We start from the raw sequence: 22,837 nt of genomic DNA, 5'->3' as shown, positions 1-22,837 counted from the left end.
TCATCTTGAGTATCTTCGGAGTCGGAGTGATAACTTCTGTCGGAGTGGCTGTCGGAGTCGGAGCCGGATACCCATTCACCAACATGAGCTTGATGTCTTCGTCTTGTGTAGCTCCTTGATGATTTTTCCTTCCTTTCTGAATCCTTGCTTCTCCGTGAGTATCTTCGTTCATAACGATCATCTCTACTCCTTCTCTCTCTTGGTGGTGATCCTTTGCTTCTTCTTTTTGGAGAATCTTCTCTTCTCTTGTAGGGAGCCGTACACTCATTGGAATAGTGTCCGGGTTTTCCACAATTGTAGCAGTTTCGCTCTCGACTAGAAGATCTTTTGTCATTGTAGGACCTTGACTTGGAGCTTCTATCTTTTCTTCTACTCTTGTAGAACTTGTTGAAGTTCTTCACCATTAAGCTCAATTCTTCATTGAAGTCTTGTTTCTCACTTGATGATGTAGGGGCTTCACTTGAGGCTTTATAGGCACCACTTGATTTGTTGTGAAGTTCCTCTTTATCCTTAAGTGACATCTCATGAGCAACAATTCTTCCAATCACCTCCGTTGGCTTGAGATCTTTGTAATTGGGCATCATTTGGATCAATGTGCACACGGTATCATATTTTCCATCCAAGGCTCTTAGAATCTTCTTGATGATGAATTTATCGGTCATCTCTTCACTTCCTAAGCCGGCAAACTCATTTGTGATGAGAGCAAGCCTAGAGTACATTTCAGCGACACCTTCATCATCCTTCATCTTGAACTTGTCAAGTTGGCTTTGAAGCACATCCAACTTGGATTCCTTGACGGAGTCGGTACCTTCGTGCATATCAATCAAAGTGTCCCAAATTTCCTTCGCATTCTCAAGACGGCTGATTTTGTTGAATTCTTCGGGGCACAATCCGTTGAAGAGAATATCACAAGCTTGAGCATTGTATTGCAACATCTTCAACTCATCCGCGGTAGCTTCACGGTTCGGTTCTCTCCAATCAAAGAAGTCACCTTGCAAACCAACACACACAATAGCCCAAACGGCGGAGTTATGTCCAAGAATATGCATTTTCATTTTATGCTTCCAACTAGCAAAATTAGTACCATCAAAGTAAGGACCTCTACGGTGATAATTTCCCTCGCTAGACGCCATACTCTCCTAGGTTGTGAAACCAAGGCTATGACCACCAAAAGCTATGGAGATCAAAGCAAATGGAGACCAAAGCTCTGATACCACTTGTAGGATCGAAAGTATGTCTAGAGGGGGGTGATTAGACTTCTTAACCAAATAAAAACTTAACATTTTCCCAATTTTAGTTCTTGGCAGATTTTAGCTAATTTAGGACAAGTCAAGCAATCATCACATAATTCAAGCAAGCATGCAAAGAGTATATAGGCAGCGGAAAGTAAAGCATGCAACTTGCAAGAATGTAAAGGGAAGGGTTTGGAGAATTCAAACGCAATTGGAGACACGGATGTTTTTCCCGTGGTTCGGATAGGTGGTGCTATCCTACATCCACGTTGATGGAGACTTCAACCCACGAAGGGTAACGGTTGCGCGAGTCCACACAGGGCTCCACCCAAGGGTAATGGTTGCGCGAGTCCACACAGGGCTCCACCCACGAAGGGTCCACGAAGAAGCAACCACCCATAAAGGGTCCACGAAGAAGCAACCTTGTCTATCCCACCATGGCCATCGCCCACACAGGACTTGCCTCACTAGCGGTAGATCTTCACGAAGTAGGCGATCTCCTTGCCCTTACAAACTCCTTGGTTCAACTCCACAATCTTGTCGGAGGCTCCCAAGTGACACCTAGCCAATCTAGGAGACACCACTCTCCAAGAAGTAACAAATGGTGTGTAGGTAATGAACTCCTTGCTCTTGTGCTTCAAATGATAGTCTCCCCAACACTCAACTCTCTCTCATAGGATTTGGATTTAGTGGAACGAAGATTTGAGTGGAAAGCAACTTGGGAAGGCTAGAGATCAAGATTCATATGGTAGGAATGGAATGTCTTGGTCTCAACACATGAGTAGGTGGTTCTCTCTCAGAACATATGAGTTGGAATGGTGTGTGTGTTCTGATGGCTCTCTCATCGAATGAGAAGGAGGTGGAGGGGTATATATAGCCTCCACACAAAATCCAACCGTTACACAGTTTTCCAATCTCGGTGGGACCGAATCAATAAACTCGGTCGGACCGAAAATCTAAACCTAGTGACCGTTAGAGATTTTCGGTGGGACTGACATGCAACTCGGTAGGACCGATATGGTTAGGGTTTGGGCATAACGTAATCTCGGTGAGACCGATTACACAAACTCGGTGAGACCGAATTTGGTAATTAGCTAACTAGAGAGTTGGTCAGGCAAACTCGGTGGGACCGATTTGCTCTTTCGGTGAGACCGAGTGGAACTCAGTGAGACCGAAAAGTTACAAAGGGGAAACACTGAGTTTACATTGCAATCTCGGTGGGACCGATTCACTCTTTCGGTGAGAACGAAAAGTTACGAAAGGGAAACAGAGAGTTTGCAACCCCATCTCGGTGAGACCGAGATCCCTATCGGTAGGACCGAATTGCTAGGGTTTGGCAGTGGCTAATGACAAGTGAAACTCGGTGGCGCCGGATAGGAAAAATCGGTAGGACCGAGTTTGGCTTAGGGTTTAGGTCATATGTGGATATGGGAAAGTAGTTGAGGGTTTTGGAGCATATCACTAAGCACATGAGGCAAGAGGCTCATTAAGCAACACCTCATTCCTCCTTGATAGTATTGGCTTTTCCTAAAGACTCAATGTGATCTTGGATCACTAAAATATAAAATGAAGAGTCTTGAGCTTTTGAGCTTGAGCCAATCCTTTGTCCTTAGCATTTTGAGGGTTCCACTTTCACATACATGCCATGCCAATCATTGAGCTTTCCTGAAATAATCATCTTGGAATAGCATTTGCTCAATGAGCTATATGTTGTTATGAATTACCAAAACCACCTAGGGATAGTTGCACTTTCACCATCCTTCTTATCCGCCAAGTATTTGGGGTAGATCCGCTTCAAGTGACCATTTCCTTTGCAGTAGATGCACTCAGTTTCAGGCTTAGGTCTAGCTTTGGGCTCTTTCACGGGAGTGGCAACTTGCTTGTCATTCTTCTTGAAGTTCCCTTTCTTTTCCTTTGCCCTTTTTTCTTGAAACTAGTGGTCTTGTCAACCATCAACACTTGATGCTTTTTCTTGATTTCTACCTTCGCCGATTTCAGCATCACGAAGAGCTGAGGAATCGTTTTCGTCATCCCTTGCATACTATAGTTTATCACAAAGTTCTAGTAACTTGGTGATAGTGACTAGAGAACTCTGTCAATCACTATCTTATCTGGAAGATTAACTCCCACTTGATTCAAATGATTGTACTACCCAGACATTCTGAGTACATGCTCACTGGCTGAGCCATTCTCCTCCATCTTGTAGGCAAAGTACTTGTCAAAGGTCTCATACCTCTCGACATGGGCATGAGTCTGAAATACCAATTTCAACTCTTGGAACATCTTATATGCTCCATGGCGTCCAAAACGTTTTTGAAGTCCCGGTTCTAAGCCGTAAAGCATGGTGCACCAAACTATCAAGTAGTCATCATATCGAGCTTGTCAAACGTTCATAACGTCTGTATCTGCTCTTGCAATAGGTCTATCACTTAGCGGTGCATCAAGGACATAATTCTTTTGTGCAGCAACAAGGATAATCCCCAGATCACGGACCCAGTCTGCATCATTGTTGGGGAACGCAGTATTTCAAAAAAATTCCTACGATCACGCAAGATCTATCTAGGGATGCATAGCAACGAGAGGGGAGAGTATGTCTACGTACCCTCGTAGACCGGAAGCGAAGCATTAAGAAATGCGGTTGATGTAGTCGAACATCTTCGCGATCCAACCGATCAAGTACCGAACGCACGACACCTCCGCGATCTGCACACGTTCAGCTCGGTGACGTCCCTCGTACTCTTGATCCAGTTGAGGCCGAGGGAGAGTTTCTTCAGCACGACGACGTGTTGACGGTGATGATGAAGTTACCGGCGCAGGGCTTCGCCCAAGCACTACGGCGATATGACTGAGGTGTGTATCTGTGGAGGGGGACACCGCACATGGCTAAAACAATTGTCAACTTGTGTGTCTATGGGGTGCCCCTCCCCCGTATATAAAGGAGGGGAGGAGGGGGCCGGCCGGCCTCATGGTGCGCCCCCAAGGGGAGATTCCTACTCCTACTAGGAGTAGGTTTCCCGAGTGCAGATTTGCAGCTGCCGAGCACCAGTGCTCTCTATATTTAAATATTTTGAAATTCATGCTTTTGAAGTTTTAGAAAAATGTGGAGTTTTTTCCAGGGATACACATACACATTCCGAATAGCCGTGGCAAGTTTCGGTAGAAATATCGTTTTGTTTTGGGATATAGAAAAAAACAAATTTCTAACAGTGTATAACAGAACAACAGTGTCATTTATGTCAGAAATTTCTCTTTTTTGTATTTCCCAAAATATAAAGTATTTTTTATCAGATTTTTACCGGGCCTTAGGAATATGTGTATGTATTCATGTATTTTTTTCAGATTTTTCTGAGCACTAGACGTGTGTTTTTCAAAACTTTCAAATACCAAGAGTCATGGAGCTCGGGAGCTGCTTGCACTTTTCGTAGGTTTCCCCCCTTTCCGAGTCCTAATAGGAGGGGGAAGGAAGGGGAAGAGGAGAAGAAGGAAAGGGGGATTGGCCCCCTCCCAATTCGGATTGGGCTTGGGGGTGCGCTCCCAACTCTTGGCCGCCTCCTCTCTCTCTTCCACTAAAGCCCATGTAGGCCCATTAAGCCCACGGGGGGTTTCGGTAACCACCCGGTACTATGCCCGAACTCATCCAAAACCATTCTGGTGTCCAAACATAACCTTCCAATATATCAATCTTCATGTCTCGACCATTTCAAGACTCCTCGTCATGTCCGTGATCACATCCGGGACTCCGAACTACCTTCGGTATATCAAAACACATAAACTCATAATACCGATCGCCATCGAACGTTAAGCGTGCGGACCCTACGGGTTCGATAACTATGTAGACATGACCGAGACTCATCTTTGGTCAAAAACCAATAGCGGAACCTGGATGCTCATATTGGTTCCTACATATTCTACAAAGATCTTTATCGGTCAAACCGCATAACAACATATGTTGTTCCCTTTGTCATCGGTATGTTACTTGCCCGAGATTCGATCGTCGGTATCATCATACCTAGTTCAATCTCGTTACCGGCAAGTCTCTTTACTCATTCTGTAATGCAACATATCATAACTAAATCATTAGTCACATTGCTTGCAAGGCTTATAGTGATGTGCATTACCGAAAGGGCCCAGAGATACCTCTCCGACAATCGGAGTGACTAATCCTAATCTCGATCTATGCCAACTCAACAAACACCATCGGAGACACCTGTAGAGCATCTTTATAATCACCCAGTTACGTTGTGACTTTTGATAGCACACAAGGTGTTCCTCCGGTATTCAGGAGTTGCATAATCTCATAGTCAGAGGAACATGTATAAGTCATGATGAAAGCAATAGCAATAAAACTAAACGATCCTTTATGCTAAGCTAACAGATGGGTCTTGTCCATCACATCATTCTCTAATGATGTGACCCCGTTCATCAAATGGCAATACATGTCTATGGTCTTCAAACTTAACCATCTTTGATTAACGAGCTAGTCAAGTAGAGGCATATGCTACCTCTTGAGATTGCGTTGGATTTCCCCAAAGAGGAAGGGATGATGCAGCAGAGTAGCATAAGTATTTCCCTCAGTTTTTGAGAACCAAGGTATCAATCCAGTAGGAGGCCACACTCAAGTCCCTCGTACCTGCACAAAACGATAGCTACTCGCAACCAACGCGATTAGGGGTTGTCAATCCCTTCACGGTCACTTACGAGAGTGAGATCTGATAGATATAATATTTTTGGTATTTTTGGTATAGAGATGCAAAGTGAAAAGTAAAGGCAAAGTAAAAAGCAAAGCAAGATTAAAGTGATGGAGATTAATATGATGAGAATAGACCCGGGGGCCATAGGTTTCACTAGTGGCTTCTCTCAAGAGCATAAGTATTCTACGGTGGGTGAACAAATTACTGTTGAGCAATTGACAGAATTGAGCATAGTTATGAGAATATCTAGGCATGATCATGTATATAGGCATCACGTCCGTGACAAGTAGACCGAAACGATTCTGCATCTACTACTATTACTCCACTCATCGACCGCTATCCAGCATGCATCTAGAGTATTAAGTTAAAAACAGAGTAACGCCTTAAGCAAGATGACATGATGTAGAGAGATAAATTCATGCAATATGAAATAAACCCCATCTTGTTATCCTCGATGGCAACGATGCAATACGTGCCTTGCTGCCCCTTCTGTCACTGGGAAAGGACACCGCAAGATCGAACCCAAAGCTAAGCACTTCTCCCATGGCAAGAACTACCAATCTAGTTGGCCAAACCAACGGATAATTCGAAGAGACTTGCAAAGATAACCAATCATACATAAAAGAATTCAGAGAAGATTCAAATATTATTCATAGATAGACTTGATCATAAACCCACAATTCATCGGTCTCAACAAACACACCGCAAAAAGAAGATCGAATAGATCTCCATGAGAGAGGGGGAGAACTTTGTATTGAGATCCAAAAAGAGAGAAGAAGCCATCTAGCTACTAACTATGGACCCGAAGGTCTGAGGTAAACTACTCACACTTCATCGGAGAGGCTATGATGATGTAGAAGCCCTCCGTGATGACGGCCCTCTCCGGCGGAGCTCCGGAACAGGCCCAAGATGGGATCTCGTGGATACAGAAAGTTGCGGCGGTGGAATTAGGTTTTTGGCTCCTTCTTCGATCGTTTGGGGGTACGTAGGTATATATAGGAAGGAGTACGTCGGTGGAGCATCAAGGGGCCCACGAGGCAGGGGGCGCGCCCTAGGGGGGCGCCCCCCACCCTCGTGACCGCCTCTTTGACTCCTTGGAGTAGGGTCCAAGTCTCCTGGATCACGTTCGGTGAGAAAATCACGTTCCCGAAGGTTTTATTCCATTTGGACTCCGTTTGATATTTCGTTTCTTCGAAACACTGAAATAGGCAAAAAACAGCAATTCTGGGCTGGGCCTCCGGTTAATAGGTTAGTCCCAAAAATAATATAAAAGTGGAAAATAAAGCCCAATATAGTCCAAAACAGTAGATAATATAGCATGGAGCAATCAAAAATTATAGATACGTTGGAGACGTATCAGGCATCCCCAAGCTTAATTCCTACTCGTCCTCGAGTAGGTAAATGATAAAAAGAGAATTTTTGATGCAGAGTGCTACTTGGCATAATTTCAATGTAAATCTTCTTAATTGTGATATGAATATTCAGATTCGAAAGATTCAAGACAAAAGTTTATATTGACATAAAAATAATAATATTTCAAGCATACTAACAAAGCAATTATGTCTTCTCAAAATAACATGGCCAAAGAAAGTTATCCCTACAAAATCATATAGTCTGGCTATGCTCTATCTTCACCACACAAAGTATTTAAATCATGCACAACCCCGATGACAAGCCAAGCAATTGTTTCATACTCTAACTTTTCAAAACTTTTTCAATTTTCACGCAATACATGAGCGTGAGCCATGGATATAGCACTATAGGTGGAATAGAATGGTGGTTGTGGAGAAGACAAAAAGGAGAAGATAGTCTCACATCAACTAGGCGTATCAACGGGCTATGGAGATGCCCATCAATAGATATCAATGTTAGTGAGTAGGGATTGCCATGCAACGAATGTACTAAAGCTATAAGTATATGGAAGCTCATCAAAAGGAACTAAGTGGGTGTGCATCCAACTTGCTTGCTCATGAAGACCTAGGGCAATTTGAGGAAGCCCCTCATTGGAATATACAAGCCAAGTTCTATAATGTAAAATTCCCACTAGTATATGAAAGTGATAACATGAGAGACTCTCTACTATGAAGATCATGGTGCTACTTTGAAGCACAAGTGTGGTAAAGGATAGTAACATTGTCCCTTCTCTCTTTTTCTCTCATTTTTATTATTTTTTATTATTTGGGCCTTTTTTCTTTTTTATGGCCTCTTTTATTTTCTCTTTTTTTGGCTTCTTTGGCCTCTTTTATTTTTCGTCCGGAGTCTCATCCCGACTTGTGGCGGAATCATAGTCTCCATCATCCTTTCCTTACTGGAACAATGCTCTAATAATGATGATCATCACACTTCTATTTTTCTTACAACTCGATACTTAGAACAAAATATGACTCTATATGAATGCCTCCGGCGATGTATCAGGATATGCAATATGACAATGATGGAGTGTGTCATAATAAATGGAACGGTGGAAATTTGCATGGCAATATATCTCGGAATGGCTATGGAAATGCCATAATAGGTAGGTATTGTGGCTGTTTTGAGGAAGGTATATGGTAGGTGTATGATACCGGCGAAAAGTGCGCGGTATTAGAGAGGCTAGCAAAGGTGGAAGGGGGAGAGTGCGTATAATCCATGGACTCAACATTAGTCATAAAGAACTCATATACTTATTGCAAAAATCTAGAAGTTATCAAGGCAAAGTATTACGCGCATGCTCCTAGGGGGATAGATTGGTAGGAAAAGACCATCGCTCGTCCCCGACCGCCACTCATAAGGAAGACAATCAATAAATAAATCATGCTCCGACTTCATCACATAACGGTTCACCATACGTGCATGTTATAGGAATCACAAACTTTAACACAAGTATTCTTTAAATTCACAACTACTCAACTAGCATGACTTTAATATTATCACCTCCATATCTCAAAACAATTATCATATTTCACTCTTTTCTTAGTATTCAACACACTCAAAAGAAAGTTTCACAAATCTTGAATACCAAGCATATTATTATTAAGCAAATTACCATGCTATTAAGAGACTCTCAAAATAATTTAAGTGAAGCATGAGAGGTCAATAGTTTCTTTAAAACAAATCCACCACCGTGCTCTAAAAGATCTAAGTGAAGCACATAGAGTAAAATTATAATGCTCAAAAGATATAAGTGAAGCACATAGAGCAAAACTACTTAGCTCAAAAGTTATAAGTGAAGCACATAGAGCAAAATTATAATGCTCAAAAGATATAAGTGAAGCACATAGAGCAAAACTACATAGCTCAAAAGATATAAGTGAAGCACATAGAGTATTCTATCAAATTTTAATTCATGTATGGCTCTCTCAAAAGGTGTGTACAGCAAGGATGATTGTGGCATACTAAAACACAAAGACATAAATAATACAAGACGCTCCAAGTAAAACACATATCATGTTGGTGAATAAAAATATAGCTCCAAGTAAATTACTGATGGAAGTGGACGAAAGAGGGGATGTCTTCCGGGGCATCCCCAAGCTTTGACTTTTTGGTGTCCTTGTATTATCTTGGGGGTGCCATGGGCATCCCAAAGCTTAGGCTCTTGCCACTCCTTGTTCCATAATCCATCACAAGAATTCACCCAAAACTTGAAAACTTCACAACACAAAACTTAAAGTAGAAAACTCGTGAGCTCCGTTAGCGAAAGAAAACAAAAGACCACTTCAAGGTACTGTAATGAACTCATTTTTTATTTATATTAGTGTTAAAAATACTGTATTACAACTTCTATATGGATTATAAACTATTTTACTAATCATAGATTCATCAAAATAAGCAAACAACACACGAAAAACAGAATCTGTCAAAAACAGAACAGTCTGTAGTAATCTGTAGCTAGCGCAAGATATGGAACCCAAAAAATTCTAAAATAAATTGCTGGACGCGAGGAATTTATCTATTAATCATCTTCAAAAAGAATTGACTAAATAGCACTCTTTAAATAAAAATGACAGCAGTTATCGTGAGCGCTAAAGTTTCTGTTTTTTACAGCAAGTTCAACAAGACTTTCCCCAAGTGTTCCCAACGGTTCTACTTGGCACAAACACTAATTAAACACAAAAAACACAACAAAAACAGAGGCTAAATAATTTATTTATTACTAAGCAGGAGCAAAAAGCAAGGAATAAAAATAAAATTGGGTTGCCTCCCAACAAGCGCTATCGTTTAACGCCCCTAGCTAGGCATAAAAGCGAGGATAGATCTAGGTATTGCCGTAGTAATAAGATAGATCGGTGAAACTCATTTCATATTCTCTATGTTCGGCAGCAAGTTTTCTTTGAGGCAAGCAAAAGTAATCAAAAGGGCTAAATTTAATAGGACAGAAGTCCCCAAGATCAATTTTAGGAGGTATAGGTTCCTCTTTCGGCCCTTCGTATTGTACAACCAATTCATCATTATAAGCATTCTTTTGACAGAACCTTGTGAGCCTAAACTCAAGAGAGCATCCTAGATCATTATTTCTAATAGCCAAATCATCATTAAGTTCAGAGATTCTATTAATTAAAATATTGATTGGCACCTTTTTTCTGAGGTTTTCATTAAAAGCAACATAGTCAAGAGATTGAAAGCGCATAGTTTCTTCTTGATCGAAGAGGATAGATTCTATGGGAGGACGACCAGCGTCCACCCTATAGTGTGCAAAGATTTCTTTGGCTTCTTTTATTATAAATCTGAATTCATGAGCCAAAAAGATAGTAGCGGCACGCTTAACAGAGGAATGCTCGATATTAGAAAATTCTAGGAAAACTCTTTGTATAGATGGGTGCAGATGCATAAATTGCCTTTCAAGTTCAACGATAAGCATGACAATAGCATCCGCAAGACTACTAGTTCTATGAAGAATAGAACCGCCCATAGAGGGCAAAGCACCGGCACAAGTAAAGAAATCTTGAATAACTCCTTTTCCAATAATATTACCACTACCGATTCGAAATCTTTTTGTATGGTAGGTAGGGGGTTCTTCAGCAGGAGCATCAAAATTTTCCATGATATTGTTATCACCCATATTGGCGATAACTTCCCCAATTTCAGACATAACGACAAGCAAGCAAACTAGCACACGAGCAAATAAGAGCAAACAGGCAAAAGAGGCGGAGAAGGAGAAGGAGATTGGGAAAGAGAGGGCGAATAAAATGGCAAGGGTGAAGTGGGGGAGAGGAAAACGAGAGGCAAATGGCAAATAATGTAATGCGAGAGATAAGGATTGTGATGGGTACTTGGTATGTTGACTTTTTGCGTAGACACCCCGGCAACGACACCAGAAATGGCTCGTTGTCGGGAGTCAAATCTTAACTTGCGCGAACCTCCCCGGCAACGGCGCCAGAAATCCTTCTTGCTACCTGTTGAGCTTGCGTTGGATTTCCCCGAAGAGGAAGGGATGATGCAGCAGAGTAGCGTAAGTATTTCCCTCAGTTTTTGAGAACCAAGGTATCAATCTAGTAGGAGGCCACGCTCAAGTCCCTCGTACCTGCACAAAACGATAGCTATTCACAACCAAAACGATTAGGGGTTGTCAATCCCTTCACGGTCACTTACGAGAGTGAGATCTGATAGATATAATATTTTTGGTATTTTTGGTATAGAGATGCAAAGTGAAAAGTAAAGGTAAAGTAAAAAAGCAAAGCAAGATTAAAGTGATGGAGATTAATATGATGAGAATAGACCCGGGGGCCATAGGTTTCACTAGTGGCTTCTCTCAAGAGCATAAGTATTCTACGGTGGGTGAACAAATTACTGTTGAGCAATTGACAGAATTGAGCATAGTTATGAGAATATCTAGGCATGATCATGTATATAGGCATCACGTCCATGACAAGTAGACCGAAACGATTCTGCATCTACTACTATTACTCCACTCATCGACCGCTATCCAGCATGCATCTAGAGTATTAAGTTAAAAACAGAGTAACACCTTAAGCAAGATGACATGATGTAGAGAGATAAATTCATGCAATATGAAATAAACCCCATCTTGTTATCCTCGATGGCAATGATGCAATACGTGCCTTGATGCCCCTTCTGTCACTGGGAAAGGACACCGCAAGATCAAACCCAAAGCTAAGCACTTCTCCCATGGCAAGAACTACCAATCTAGTTGGCCAAACCAAACGGACAATTCGAAGAGACTTGCAAAGATAACCAATCATACATAAAAGAATTCAGAGAAGATTCAAATATTATTCATAGATAGACTTGATCATAAACCCACAATTCATCGGTCTCAACAAACACACCGCAAAAAGAAGAAGATGACATCAAATAGATCTCCACGAGAGAGGGGGAGAACTTTGTATTGAGATCCAAAAAGAGAGAAGAAGCCATCTAGCTACTAACTATGGACCCGAAGGTCTGAGGTAAACTACTCACACTTCATCGGAGAGGCTATGATGATGTAGAAGCCCTCCGTGATGACGGCCCTCTCCGGCGGAGCTCCAGAACAGGCCCCAAGATGGGATCTCGTGGATACAGAAAGTTGCGGCGGTGTAATTAGGTTTTTGGCTCCTTCTTTGATCGTTTGGGGGTACGTAGGTATATATAGGAGGAAGGAGTACGTCGGTGGAGCATCAAGGGGCCCACGAGGCAGGGGGCGCGCCCTAGGGGGGGGCGCCCCCCACCCTCGTGACCGCCTCTTTGACTGCTTGGAGTAGGGTCCAAGTCTCCTGGATCACGTTCGGCGAGAAAATCACGTTCCCGAAGGTTTTATTCCGTTTGGACTCCGTTTGATATTCCGTTTCTTCGAAACACTGAAATAGGCAAAAACAACAATTCTGGGTTGGGCCTCCGGTTAATAGGTTAGTCCCAAAAATAATATAAAAGTGGAAAATAAAGCCCAATATAGTCCAAAACAGTAGACAATATAGCATGGAGCAATCAAAAATTATAGATACGTTGGAGACGTATCAGCATACTAGGGACACTCTGTTTTGTCTATGTATTCACACATGTACTAAGTTTTTGGTTAATACAATTCTAGCATGAATAATAAACATTTATCATGATATAAGTAAATATAAATAACAACTTTATTATTGCCTCTAGGGCATATTTCCTTCAGCCCCCCACTTGCAGTAGAGTCAATAATCTAGTTCACATCGCCATGTGATTTAACACCAATAGTTCACATCTTTATGTGATTAGTTCACATCTCCATGTGACTAATACCCAAAGGGTTTGCTAGAGTTAATAATCTAGTTCACATCGCTATGTGATTAACACCCAAAGAGTGATCATGTTTTGCTTGTGAGAGAAGTTTAGTCAACGGGTCTGCCACATTCAGAGCCGTATGTATTTTGCAAATTTTCTATGTCTACAATGCTCTGCATGGAGCTACTCTAGATAATCGCTCCCACTTCCAATATGTATCTAGATCGAGACTTAGAGTCATCTAGATCGGTGTCAAAGCTTGCATTGACGTAACTCTTTACGACGAACTCTTTGTCACGTCCATAACTAAGAAACATTTCCTTATTCCACTAAGGATAATTTTGACCGATGTTCAGTGATCCACTCCTGGATCACTATTGTACCCTCTTGCCAAACTCATGGTGAGGTACACAATAGGTCTAGTACACAACATACTTTATAGAACCTATGACCGAGGCATAGGGAATGACTTTTCATTCTCTTTCTATTTTCTATCATGGTTGAGTTTTGAGTCTTTACTCAACTTCAAACCTTGCAACACAGGCAAGAACTCCTTCTTTGACTGTTCCATTTTGAACTACTTCAAAAACCTGTCAAGGTATGTACTTATTGAAAAAATTTATCAAGCGTCTTGATCTATGTGTATAGATCTTGATGCTCAATATGTAAGCAGCTTCACCAAGGTCTGTCTTTGAAAAACTCCTTTCAAACACTCTTTTATGCTTTCCAGAAAATTCTACATTATTTCCGATCAACAATATGTCATTCACATATACTTATTAGAAATGTTGTAGTGCTCCCACTTACTTTCTTTTAAATACAGGCTTCACCACAAGTCTGTATAAAACTATATGATTTTTTAACTCATCAAAGCGTATATTCCAACTCCGAGATGTTTGCACCAATCCATAGATGGATCGCTGGAGCTTGCACACTTTGTTAGCACTTTTAGGATTGACAAAACCTTCTTGTTGTATCATATACAACTCTTCTTTAATAAATCCATTAAGGAATGCAGTTTTGACATCCATTTGCTGATTTCATAAAATGTGGCAATTGCTAACATGATTCGGACAGACTTAAGCATTGCTACGAGTGAGAAAATCTCATCGTAGTCAATACCTTGAACTTGTCGAAAACTTTTTGCGACAATTCAAGCTTTGCAGATAGTAACACTACTTTGTAGATAGTAACTCATAATACCGATCGTCATCGAACGTTAAGCATGCGGACCCTACGGGTTCGAGAACTATGTAGACATGACCGAGACTCATCTCCGGTCAATAACCAATAGCGGAACCTGGATGCTCGTATTGGTTCCCACATATTCTACGAAGATCTTTATCAGTCGTACCGTAATGACAACATATGTTATTCCCTTTGTCATCAGTATGTTACTTGCCCGAGATTCAATTGTCGGTATCTTCATACCTAGTTCAATCTCATTACCGGCAAGTCTCTTTACTCGTTCCGTAATGCATCATCCCGTAACTAACTCATTAGTCACATTGCTTGCAAGGCTTATTATGATGTGCATTACCAAGAGGGCCCAGAGATACCTCTTCGATACTCGGAGTGACAAATCCTAATCTCGATCTATGCCAACCCAACAAATACCTTCGGAGATACCTGTAGAGCATATTTATAATCACCCAGTTATGTTGTGACATTTGATAGAACACAAGTTATTCCTCCGGTATTCTGGAGTTGCATAATCTCATAGTCAAAGGAATATGTATAAGTCATGAAGAAAGCAATAGCAATAAAACTTAACGATCACTATGCTAAGCTAATAGATGGGTCTTGTCCATCACATCATTCTCCTAATGATGTGATCTCGTTCATCAAATGACAACACATGTCTATGGTTAGGAAACTTAACCATCTTTGGTTAACGAGCTAGTCTAGTATAGGCTTACTAGGGACACTATGTTTTGTGTATGTATCCACACATGTATCAAGTTTCCGATTAATACAATTCTAGCATGAATAATAAACATTTATCATGATATAAGGAAATATAAATAACAACTTTACTATTGCCTCTAGGGCATATTTCCTTCAAGGCCCATACCCCGAGATTTGCACACCACTTGGTGGTGCTGGGTTGACTTGATCAATACAACCGGACCATCGGTTTAATTGTGTCACCTGCATCCCTCTGAAGATGAAGTGCATAAGGAAAGTGTGGGTCGCCGAACCTTGTAAGCATAGTGCCCACGGGCTAGGGTGCATGCATGCCTATATGGCCCAGGATGGATAGCGAGAGGAGCATGTGTGTTGTATGTGCTCTCTGAACCACACCTACCTCTCTCTCTTTCTCTGAATATCATATCCTTTATTTGTACATCACCTTCTTCCTCGGCAAGAAATACCCAGAGCTGCAATCTCTCATCCCCTCCTCTGGTTTTGATCCTTGATTTCCCTGGGTTCATTACAAACTAGTAATCAGAGCCATTCCAATCCCCAACAAAAAATATGCTCTGTTGTGCTGTCAGTCGGACTATCAGATCCACCGTTGCGAGTGTGGATTCATTTCGGTGATTCCACCCAAAATCCCGAGCGGGGTTACATTGATTTGGAGTGAGCATGGTGGCGCCGCCCTCTAAACCATCAGCGAAAACATGCCATATCATTGCCATCATGTCAGAGTCCACCGATGAGATCAAATTGCTCTCGGAGTCGCTGTTGACGCGGTTTGAGAAGAGCAAGCTTACCGGGAACACACATGTGGAGGCACAACCCGCCTTCAACGAGAAAGTTTCCAGCAACTTGGCTCACCTGCGCAAATAGATGGGTCTGACATGGGTGGATGTTGATGAGGTGTGATACGTCCATTTTGCACCATGCTTTTATATTGATATTTATTGCATTATGGGATATTATTACACATTATATCACAATACTTATGCCTTTTCTCTCTTATTTTATAAGGTTTACATGAAGAGGGAGAATGCCGGCAACTGGAATTCTGGACTGGAAAAGGAGCAAATATTAGAGACCTATTCTGCACAACTCCCAAAGTCATGAAACTTCACGGAGAATATTTTTGGAATGTATAAAAAATATTGGACGAAGAAAGCACCAGAGGGGGCCACCTGCTATCCACAAGGGTGGAGGGCGCGCCCTTCGGTCTTGTGGGCCACCTGGAAGGCCCCCGACGCCCATCTTCTGCTATATGGTGTGTTTTGACCTGGAAAAAAAATCAGAAGGAAGCTCTCAGTAGAAGCATCGCCGTCTCGAGACGAAACTTGGGCAGAACCAATCTAGGGCTCTGGCGGAGTTGTTCTGCCGGGGAAACTTCCCTCCGGGAGGGGGAAATCATCGCCATCGCAATCACCAACGATCCTCTCACCGAGAGGGGGTCAATCTCCATCAACATCTTCACCAGCACCATCTCCTCTCAAACCCTAGTTCATCTCTTGTATCCTATCTTTGTCTCAAAACCTCAGATTGGTACCTGTGGGTTGCTAGTAGTGTTGATTACTCCTTGTAGTTGGTGCTAGTTAGTTTATTCGGTGGAAGAGCATATGTTCATATCCTTACTGATAATTAATACTCCTCTGATTATGAACATGAATATGCTTTGTGGTAGTTACGTTTGTTCCTGAGGACATGGGAGAAGTCTTGTTATAAGTAATCATGTGAATTTGGTATTCGTTCGATATTTTGATGAGATGTATGTTGTCTTTCCTCTAGTGGTGTTATGTGAACATCGACTACATGACACCTCACCATTGTTTGGGCCTAGGGGAAGGCATTGGTAAGTAATAAGTAGATGATGGGTTGCTAGAGTGACAGAAGCTTAAACCCTAGTTTATGTGTTGCTTCGTAAGGGGCTGATTTGGATCCATGTGTTTCATGCTATGGTTAGATTTATCTTAATTCTTCTTTCGTAGTTGAGGATGCTTGCGAGAGGGGTTAATCATAAGTGGGAGGATTGTCCAAGGAAGGGCAGCACCCAAGCACCAGTCGACCCACATATCAAATTATCAAAGTAATGAACGCGAATCATATGAGCATGATGAAAACTAACTTGGCAACAATTCCCATGTGTCCTCGGGACCGCTTTGCTTTATATAAGAGTTCATCCAGGCTTGTCCTTTGCTACAAAAAGGATTGGGACACCTTGCTGCACCTTAGTTACTTTTGTTACTTGTTACCCGTTACAAATTATCCTATCACACAACTATCTGTTACCAATAATTTCAGTGCTTACAGATAATACCTTGCTGAAAACCGCTTGTCATTTCCTTCTGCTCCTCATTGGATTCGAAACTCTTAGTTATCAAAAGGACTACGATAGATCCCCTATACTTGTGGGTCATCAAGGTGCAGCAACAGTGGGACCACGAGCAGCAAGCCGCGACCGTATCTCCACACCACTAGTTCATGTTGTGCGGCGGTGATCTGTAGGCATCCTCCTTCTCCTTGGCCGCTGACCACCTGAAGAGCCTCGAAGAACATGGACCACATGCACGCCTAGTCAATGGTTGGCCATCCCTCATTCATGTGCAAGATGTGGTCTCCCTCGCGGGTGTGGCACAGACGTAGCAGTAGTTCTCTCCACACGGTCTACCTCGAGGACAACACCGTCAAGCCAGCCAAGACGACTTCCCCAGATTCGATGGCATGGCGACGTACCTCTGTATCGACCGGTATGAGTCCTATTTTGAGCTATACTACGTGTCGCTACATAGTTGGGTGACCACGGGCTCGCTCTACATCAAGGACCACGCCGCACGTTGGCTCCAGGTGTATCGGCAGGAGTGCACTCATGTGGTACGCCTCCTGTCGTACTCTCAAGGACAAATTTGGTCTCGAAGAATTTGAGATGGAGATGCATAAATTGCTACAACTCCGTTAGACTGGCCCCTCGCATTCGAGATGCACATGTATCATCTGTTGGAACTCGATGCGATTCTCAGTACGAAATTCTTTGTCACTCAATTTTTGCTTGGGCTCCGTGGTGATTGATACGTCTAAACGAAATATGCCCTAGAGGCAATAATAAAGTTGTTATTTATATTTCCTTATATCATGATAAATGTTTATTATTCATGCTAGAATTGTATTAACCGGAAACTTGGTACTTGTGTGAATACATAGACAAACAGAGTGTCCCTAGTATGCCTCTACTTGACTAGCTCATTAATCAAAGATGGTTAAGTTTCCTGACCATAGACATGTGTTGTAATTTGATGAATGGGATCACATCATTAGAGAATGATGTGATGGGCATGAACCATCTGTTAGCTTAGCATAATGATCGTTTAGTTTTATTGCTATTGCTTTCTTCATGACTTATACATGTTCCTATGACTATGAGATTATGCAACTCCCGAATACCGGAGGAACACCTTGTGTGCTATCAAATGTCACAACGTAACTGGGTGATTATAAAGATGCTCTACAGGTGTCTCCGATGGTGTTTGTTGAGTTGGCATAGATCGAGATTAGGATTTGTCACTCCGTGTATCGGAGAGGTATCTCTGGGCCCTCTCGGTAATGCTCATCACTATAAGCCTTGCAAGCAATGTGACTAATGAGTTAGTTGTGGGATGAAGCATTACGGAACGAGTAAAGAGACTTGTCGGTGATGAGATTGAACTAGGTATGATGATACCGACGATCGAATCTCGGGCAAGTAACATACCGATGACAAAGGGAACAACGTATGTTCTTATGCGGTTTGACCAATAAAGATCTTCGTAGAATATGTAGGAGCTAATATGAGCATCCAGGTTCCGCTATTGGTTATTGACCGGAGATGAGTCTCGGTCATGTCTACATAGTTCTCGAACCCGTAGGGTCCGCACGCTTAACATTCGATGACGATTTCTATATGAGTTATGTCATTTGACGAACGAAGTTTGTTCGGAGTCCCGGATGAGATCACGGACATGAGGAGGAGTCTCGAAATGGTCGATACATAAAGAATGATATATTGGACGATGTTATTTGGACACCGGATGAGTTCCGACAGGTACCGGGTGACTATCAGAGTGCCGGAGGGTTATCGGAACCCCCCAGGGGAACTAATGGGCCTTCAGGGGCCTTAGTGGGGAGAGAGAAGGGCCACAAGGAGCTAGCCGCTCTCCCCCCTTGGAAGTCTGAATGGGGCTAGGGGAAGGGGGCGGCGCCCCCCTTTCCTTCCCCCTTCCACCAAGTGGAATCCTACTAGGACTTGGAGTCCTAGTAGGACTCCTCTCCTTGATGCGCTCTACAGGGGCCGGACGGCCTCCCCCTCTCCTCCTTTATATACGGGGGCAGGGGGCACCCTATAACACACAAGATCAATTGTCTTAGCCGTGTGCGGTGCCCCCCTCCATGGTTACACACCTCGGTCATATCGTCGTAGTGCTTAGGCGAAACCCTACGTCGGTAACTTCATCATCACCGTCACCACACCATCGTGCTGACGGAAATCTCCCTCGTCCTCAACTGGATCAAGAGCTCAAGGGACTTCATCGAGCTGAACATGTGCTAAACACGGAGGTGCCGTACATTCGGTGCTAGGATCGGTTGAATCGCGAAGACGTTTGACTACATCAACCGCGTTACTAAATGCTTCCGCTTTCGGTCTACGAGGGTACCTGGACACACTTCCCCTCTCATTGCTATGCATCTCCTAGATAGATATTGCGTGATCATAGGAATTTTTTTGAAATACTGCGTTCCCCAACAGTGGCATCCGATCCAGGTCTATGCGTAGATGTTATTTGCACGAGTAGAACACAAAGAGTTGTGGGCGATAATAGTCATACCGCTTACCAGCAACGTCTTACTTTGATTCAGCGGTATTGTTGGATGAAGCGGCCCAGATCGACATTACATGACCGTGTTGATGAGGTGGTTCTACCGACGTGCTTTGCACACAGGTGGCTGGCGGGTGTCTGTTTCTCCAACTTTAGTTGAATCGAGTTTGATTACGCCCAGTCCTTGCTGAAGGTTAAAACAACACACTTGACAAAAAATCGTTGTGGTTTTGATGCTAGGTAAGAATGGTTCTTGCTAGAAGCCCGTAGCAGCCACATAAAACTTGCAACAACAAAGTAGAGGACGTCCAACTTGTTTTTGCAGGGCATGTTGTGATGTGATATGGTCAAGATGTGATGAGATATAAATTGTTGTATGAGATGATCATGTTTTGAAAAAGTTATCGGCAACTGGCAGGAGCCTTATGGTTGTCGCTTTATTCTATGAAATGCAATCGCCATGTAATTGCTTTACTTTATCACTAAGTGGTAGCGATAGTCGTAGAAGCAATAGCTGGCGAGACAACAACGATGCTATGATGGAGATCAAGGTGTCAAGCCAGTGATGATGGTGATCATGACGGTGCTTTGGAGATGGAGATCAAAAGGCACAAGATGATGATGGCCATATCATATCACTTATTTTGATTGCATGCGAAGTTTATCCTTTATGCATCTTATTTTGCTTTGTACGGCGGTAGCATTATAAGATGATTCCTCACTAAATTTCAAGGTATAAGTGTTCTCCCTGAGTATGCACCGTTGCTATAGTTCGTCGTGCCGAGACACCACGTGATGGTCGGGTGTGATAAGCTCTATGTTCACATACAATGGGTGGAAGCCAGTTTTGCACGTGCAAAATACTCGGGTTAAACTTGACGAGCCTAGCATATGTAGATACGACCTCGGAACACTGAGACCGAAAGGTGAACGTGAATCATATAGTAGATATGATCAACATAGTGATGTTCACCATTGAAAACTACTCCATCTCACGTGTTGATCGGACATGGTTTAGTTTACATGAATCACGTGATCATTTAGATGACTAGAGGGATGTCTATCTAAGTGGGAGTTTTTAAGTAATATGATTAATTGAACTTTAATTTATCATGAACTTAGTACCTGATAGTATTTGCATGTCTATGTTGTTGTAGATCAATGGCCCGTGCTACCGTTCCCTTGAATTTTAATGCATTCCTAGAGAAAGCTAAGTTGAAAGATGATGACAGCAACTACACGGACTGGGTCCGTAACTTGAGGATTATCCTCATTGCCGCACAGAAGAATTACGTCCTGGAAGCACCGCTAGGTGCAAAACCCGTTGCAGGAGCAACTCTAGATGTTATGAACGTCTGGCAGAGCAAAGCTGATGACTACTCGATAGTTTAGTGTGCCATGCTTTACGGCTTAGAATCGGGACTTCAAAGACGTTTAGAACGTCATGGAGCATATGAGATGTTCCAGGAGTTGAAGTTAATATTTCTAGCAAATGCCCGAATTGCGAGATATGAAGTCTCCAATAAGTTCTATAGCTGCAAAATGGAGGAGAATAGTTCAGTCAGTGAACATATACTCAGAATGTTTGGGTACCACAACCACTTGACTCAACTAGGAGTTAATCTTCCTGATGATAGTGTCATTGACAGAGTTCTTCAATCACTGCCACCAAGCTACAAAAGCTTCGTGATGAACTATAATATGCAAGGGATGGATAAGACAATTCCCGAGCTCTTCACAATGCTAAAATCTGCGGAGGTAGAAATCAAGAAAGAGCATCAAGAGTTGATGGTTAACAAGACCACTAGTTTTAAGAAAAAGGGCAAAGGGAAGAAAGGGAACTTCAAGAAGAACAACAAGCAAGTTTTTGCTCAAGTGAAGAAACCCAAGTCTGGACCTAAGCCTGAGACTGAGTGCTTCTACTACAAAGGGACTGGTCATTGGAAGCGGAACTGCCTGTAGCGACCAGACCTCAAATAGTCTGATCTCTGTGCATCAGTGTCATCCCTGGATCAGTAATGCTGACACGCACAGTACTTGAGGATTTATAACAGAGTAGCAATCACACACTTATTACATTGAATGTCTCAAAAGATAACTTAATACAATAAATATGGCTTAAGGCCATCTAAAACGATAACAGCGGAAGGCTTGCAAGATAAAGTGAGTCCATCAACTCCAACGGCATCACTGAGTAAAAGACAACGACCTATGGCTCCTTACTCATCACCTGAAAAGTCTGCAACATGAACATTGCAGCCCGAAATGGGTCAGCGCATGGAATATGCTGGCAATGTAACACAAGAGAGTAATGAATAGAATAATTGCTATCACTACATGCATATTTGGCTGGTGGAGGCTGTATGATTTATATGTTTTTGCGAAAAGCCAATTTTCCCTACAACAAAGGAATAAATTTTATTTAACTATCATGGTGTTTGTTAAACATTGAGAAGGTTCCTCCAACTCAATCCCAATTAAACATCATCATTAAACCCAATCAAATTATAATAAGGGTGATGAGATCAACATGATAATCCAAGAACCAGATACTCAGGATGTCCATAACCGGGGACACGGCTAACCATGATTAATTTATACACTCTGCAGAGGTTTGCGCACTTTTCCCCACAAGACTCGAATACATCCATGGTCGGAGATTTGAGACACAGTCTTTCTGAAGCATTAACTCTCTACTTTGGATAGACAGTACCACCTACAACCCACTACATCTGCTAGTCTACCTCTTCAAGAGCTTCATGCAACTTACTCAACTATGCCAGAGCCCATATTGGCTTGTGGCTGCACACGGAAGTTTCTAGCATGAATAATCTTATGATCCCTTTGAGCCTGGGTGGCGGGCCGTAGGATGATCACATGGGTCCTCCGGGATATCCTAGGACAACACTAGATTCTCCACGTGCCCACAAGCAATCCACCCAGACGTGTATTTAAGTTGCCACCTTAAGTTGAACCATTA

This window comes from Triticum urartu, chromosome 4A, assembly GCF_056163025.1.
Source record: "Triticum urartu cultivar PI428250 chromosome 4A, HENAU_Tu73, whole genome shotgun sequence".
Lineage (NCBI taxonomy): Eukaryota > Viridiplantae > Streptophyta > Magnoliopsida > Poales > Poaceae > Triticum > Triticum urartu.
This window is presented reverse-complemented; position numbering follows the sequence as displayed.